The sequence below is a fragment of the Jaculus jaculus genome, chromosome 9 (genome assembly GCF_020740685.1).
Source record: "Jaculus jaculus isolate mJacJac1 chromosome 9, mJacJac1.mat.Y.cur, whole genome shotgun sequence".
In the NCBI taxonomy this organism is placed as follows: domain Eukaryota; kingdom Metazoa; phylum Chordata; class Mammalia; order Rodentia; family Dipodidae; genus Jaculus; species Jaculus jaculus.
In genome coordinates, this window is record NC_059110.1 from 12,408,070 (window position 1) to 12,414,069 (window position 6,000).

Genomic DNA, 6,000 nt, shown 5'->3' on the forward strand with positions numbered 1-6,000 from the left:
TATCTGTCTATTTTCTTTCTTTCCTTTTTTTTTTTTTTTTTTTTTTTTTTGAGGTAGGGTCTTGCTCTAGCCCAGGCTGACCTGGAATTCACTATGTAGTCTCAGGGTGGCCTCGAACTCACAGCAGTCCTCTTACCTCTGCATCTCGAGTGCTGGGATGAAAGGCGTGCGCCCCCATACCTGGCTTTATTTGTCCATTTTCTTTTGCTACTCTTCTCTGAATAGTTCTTCACCCACACTGAAATTCTAAGATTTGTTTCATGGAGATTTTTGCTTTGTTTTTGTTTCACCCCTAAAAGCAAAACATTTCAGTTTGAAAATCCCAAGAGGTATTTACACATAAGTTTTCATCTCCCCCCAAGGAACTCCAGTGAGTAACTTTCTTTGTTTCATGTGTGACTGTCACCAGCAAAAGGAGAGCTTCTCACTAGTGGCCTTTGCCTCCTTGGGATGTTTTTACCTAGTGCATACATGTGATTCGTGTCCACAGTCCACGGGCTCACAGTTGCTCCTACCCTTGTTATAAACCCACTGCCTCTTTCCCAAGACACTTCTTGGAGAAGATGTGAGAGCAAACGTCCTAGGAGGGATTAACTTCCTCTGGGGGCAGCTTGGCCAATCAGCTTGATTTTATTCGCCTGTGGAGTTTCTGTTTCTTCAATCAGGCTGGGTAGCTACAATGTGGTGTCAGAGAATTGGGGACTTAAATGAAAGAAATTTGTCACAGTTCTGGAGGCTCAGAAATCCAAGTTCAAGACTATCTGGTTTGCAAAAACTCTCTTCACCTTCTAAACTCCACGTGGGACCAAGGTGGGGGAGGGGAAACCATGAGCCTTTTCAAAGGCTCTACCCTCCCCCAAAGTCCCACCTTCTAACACGTCATATTGGGGTTTTAGGGCTTTAGGATTTGAATTTGGACTGAGACAAATATTCAGGCATTTTTACTTGCATATTTCATGTTAATTATCCAGCAAGGAATGTTTCTAATCATTCCCTTGAAGACTGGCTTCAGGAACACCCCAGAGCGGACAGGTTCACTGTGTCTTCGAAGAATGAAAGAGACCTTAAGTGATGCCCCAAGCCTGTCTAGTAGGACCCCAGTACAGGTTTGGTGACCAACAGGGACTTAATAAGTTTTGTAACTTCGTAGGTTATAGAGATAGGCGGAAAAAAATCTTACTGTAAATTTTAACTTTATAATTATTTGGAAAATTCTCACTTTAGAAGTTATATTTTGAGAATTAGATTTTTATTTATTTATTTATTTTTAAGAGAGATAGAGAGGATGGGCATGCCAGGGCCTCTAGCCACTGCAAACACACTTCAGATGCATGGGCCATCTTGTGCATCTGGCTTACATGGGTACTGAGGAATTGAATCTGGGTCCTTAGATTTCCCAGGCAAACACCTTAACCACTAAGCAATGTCTCCAACCCTAGAAATTGTATTTTTTAGGTCTTAAAATTTATTACCATAAGTGTGTTGATTTAACAAAAGGAACTCTGAGCTTTAACCCTAAGTGTAGGAAAAAGTGATTATATCACATTCAGGCTTGTTGATGGGCCTTGTTTTTCTCTAATTTTAGGGGATGGGATCTGACTGGATCTGTCTGTCTCTAATCTGGTGTGACCATAACTCAGGAACACAGACTTATCCCACATTCCAGGTTCCAATGTGGTAACAGTCATGAAGTTTTCCTAGTAGCAGAACAAAGGAAATCATAAATCACGATACTTTTCAGATCTGTTGGTGGGATTCAGCAAGTAGGTGGGGAAATCCCTGCTTTTTATTGGCCTTAGACACTATCTGATGACAATCTTGGCTTTTGGGCTGGTGGAAGCTAGGGTTCTGTCTGTTGGAACATTCCAAAGGGCTTACCTAATAGTCAAGGATTTTAGGTCATGCAAGGATAGGTGACAGATAAATGGCTAGAGGACTAAAGGTAACTCAAGCTAAATTTCTGTTTATTATTGCTATTATTAACAACAACACATTTCATATGGATACATCATGTGTTGGTACCCTCTTTTCCCTTGTCCCTGCCCCCATTCCCTGGTGACACTCCTTAGTGGGGTTGTAGGTATTCCCCATGGGGTTGTGGTTTATGCGTTGCAACCGCAGTTATTTTTGGGTGGAGGGAATGCCTCTGGGCCTGATGTCTCAACCTGTGGCTCTGACAATCATCCCCCCACCCTCTTCTACAAACTTCCCCGAGCTGTGGTGGGTGAGTTGTAAGTCTACTTCAGTGTTGAGCTCTTAGGAGCCTCTGGATCTCTGCTTTGGTAGGTGTTGAGTATCCTCAAGGTCTGTCTCCTACACCCTGGGACTTATTATCAGGTTCAAACTCAAAATAATTTGACTGGATCTGCAACATTCCAATACTCCACAATCATTAAAGTTCTAATCAATCAGCCTTCCACCCCCCCCCCATAACTTCAGTTAACAGGCAGGCCTATGACCTATGTATTTGGAGAGGAGTAAAAAAAGATTCTGTTTATAACTAACAAAACAATGTCAAATATCCAAGAGGCTGCCATGCAATCTTTTTTTTGAAGCAAGCCCAGCAGACTGACTTTTCTTTTTATGAGAGAGAGAGAGAGAGAGGCAGGGGAGGGGAGAGGGAGAGAGAATTGGCATGCCAGGGCTTCCAGCCACTGTGCTAGACCACGTACCAGGCACGTGCGCCCCCTTGTGCTCATGTGAGACATTGCCCAGTTGCATCACTGTGTGTCTGGCTTACATGGGACCTGTGAGTCAAACATGAGTCCTTAGGCTTCACAGGCAAGCGCCTTAACCACTAAGCCATCTCTGCAGCCCTGCCATGCAGTCTTTCCAAACCTTTGAGGCTCTCCGTGTGAAGACAAGCGTATGATGCAGGTTCCTGGGAGCTGGAACCTTGTTGTTTCCTGACAGCCCCAGGCATATTCTGAAATGCTTTGCCTTTGTTTATGAAGCTCATCATAAAAAAATATATATCTACTTATTCATATGAAGAGAGAGAAGGAGGGAGAAAGAGAAAAAAAATGGAAGTGCCAGGGCCTCCAGCCACTGCAAACAAATTCCAGGCGCATGTGCCACTTGGTGCATTTGGCTTTATGTGGATCCTAGAGAATCAGTCTTGGGTTGTTAGGCTTTGTGGGCAAGTGCCTTAGCTGCTGAGCCATCTCTCCAGCCTGAAGCTCATCTTCTGAACATACTGTCTTTCTGTTATAATTATTTGTGAGCATGTGTGTTTGTAAGGGTGTGCACATGTGTCCGAGGAAGTCTGAGGAAGACCTTGGGGTGTTTGTTTTTTCCACCTTGTTTGAGATAAGGACTCTTGTTCTGCCTGTGGGAAAGCCAGACTAGGTGGTCCACGGGCTGTGTGATTCTCCCGACCCCACCTCCCATTTGCTATATGTGGGTTAGGGTGGTAGACACATGTGCCTTCCCACATCTGACTCTACTTGGGTTCTGGGGATCTGAAATCCAGTCAGAAGGTTTGGGGAGCCAAGTGCCTTTAACCACTGGGCCATCTCCCCAAGCCCCCAATCATATGCTCATAATAAGCAGCTGATTTTACAACAGACGTTAGGATGTGGCAATGGGACGCATGATGAAGGAGGTGGGCGTCAATCCTACGCTCCTGCCATGGACCTTGCTGGACTGGGCGCTCTGAGGAAGATGGTGTCTGGCCGTGTGTGCAGCCAGCTCGTTGTGTGGTGGTCTCCTTTTCTGAACCTCATGTTTCCCTGGAACGTGAGTTATGGAACTGAAGTTACAGGAGAAAATTAAGAAGTAAACATTCAGGGCACTTCGAAAAAGAAGAAAGACTAATTATTGCTTATATCTAGAGAGAGTGTATTTTCATCTTTTTTGCACCCTTTGCCCAGAGCAGGGTAACCTCTGACAGATCCACTGTAAGCACTGAAGGAATGATGAAAAGGTGAGAGAATATCAGGAAAAAAAAAATTAAAATGAGAAAAATGTTCTTTCACTGACTAGACTTGTTAATTTGGGTTTATAATTTAACTTTATTATAGGTGATGAAGACAGGTTTTTATCTGAAGATAATCCACTATTTTGGCATATCTTGGTCGGAACATTTTGATGACTTAGGAAATCATGATAGCTTTAAAAATGAAGTTTCATATAAAGTAATATTGTCTGTGAAGTAAGAGATCATAGTTTTAATTTCATGACCATCAGGCTCTGCTTACTTATTCATAGCTACACTCTGTATTTCCAAGTCGGCTGTTCCAAGGTAAGAAAAGGAGAGGTTTGGAGAATTATGATGGCCTTTAACTTTTGGAAATTGGCACAAAGTAGTTAGAACAGTTTGGGGGGATGGGGGTGCTCAGCTTTTGAAGCCTTGGTTGTCTGTACCATGGAGGTAACGGTAGACTTAGCTTCCTGGGCTCGTTGTGGTTGAATGAAGGAATGCAAGGCCCCTTCTCAGTAGAGTCTAAATGCTGAGTCAAGTTGCACCAGCCTAGCAATGTCGACTTCTTCTCAATCTCTAGTGAATAAAACTTCAGACCCAGACAACAGGAAACAACGGCTCATTCTTTGGTCTGTAACTGGCAAAATAATGTCCTTTCCAATGTCACAGGGCTGCTGCGGGCTGTGGTTTGGCCTCGTAGGTTTTCACTGATGCACATCTCAGTTACTCAAGATGGTTTGCCTGAGTCAGGACCCAAGAAAGAACAAAAGTCTTCCCCCACTCAGAACACTAGAGCCCTATTTCAACCCAGACTGTTTATCATCAATACAGTCGCTCCCTCTGATGGCCCCAACTTCCGTCACGGAATGGTGGGTGGCGGCAAAGTGGTGGATGTATTTCCAATCTCTTCCTTGTCTCAGTGGTTTTTGCTCATTCCTGTCTTGCAGCGGGCACTCCTAAACTCATTTCTATATACTTTTGTTTTCTGTTCTTTATAAAAGCAACAGTGCGGCTGGAGAGATGCCTTAGCAGTTAAGGCATTTGCCTGCAAAGCCAAAGGATCCCAGTTCGACTCTTCAGGACCCATGTAAGCCGGGTGCACAAGGTGGCGCATGCATCTGGAGTTTGTTTGCAGTGGCTGGTGGCCCATTCTCTCTCTGTCTCTGTCTCCCTCTCTCTCTGTCTCTAATGAATAAATAAATCCTAAAAAAAAAAAAACAACAAGCTGGGCGTGGTGGCGCACGCCTTTAATCCCAGCACTTAGGAGGCAGAGGTAGGAGGATCACCGTGAGTTTGAGGCCACCCTGAGACTCCATAGTGAATTCCAAGTAAGCCTGAGCTAGAGTGAAATCCTACCTTGGAAAACTGAAAAAAAAAAAAAAAATAGCAACAATATGGGCTAGAGAGATGGCTTAGAGGTTAAGGTGCTTGCCTGTGAAGCCTAAGAACTCAGATTCCATTCCCCAGGACCCATGTAAGCCAGATGCACAAGGTTGTGCATGTGTCTGGAGTTTGCAGTGGCTAGAGGCCCTGTGCGCCTGTTCTTTCTCCATCTGCCTCTCTCTTTCTCTCATGAATAAATAAGTAAAATAAAATATTTTAAAAAGCAACAATGTAAAAGAAATAAGGGGAAGGAAACAAAGAGAGAGAGAAAGGAACCGCAGAGGAGTTGCTAGTCTGGCTCTTTTTGTTTGGTTTGCTGAGTGAGCTCTGGGCGACGTTCAAGTATCCAGACACGTGCGGGGTCTCAGCCACACTTATGGGGACCCTCAGATGCTGAGCTCATTCAGGCACAGGGGGATCCTCAGCGTTGTTTCTGGAAGGACTTTTGTGAGCAGTGACTGCCCAAGAGTCACGGTTTATTTATCCATGCCACTGGGCTGGGGCATGGCTTTGGCTATGATCTCTGGTGAAGTCCCTAGCCCCTTCCCTGCTAAATGGTTTGTCTCTTGTCTTACACCTGGTTAGACAGAGCCCAGTGACTTTGGGAATATTTGGCCATATTTCACTTATACAGTAAGCAGTTTATAAAACTTAGCCTAATAAATTACGAATGCCCCAAAGACAGATCACGTTTT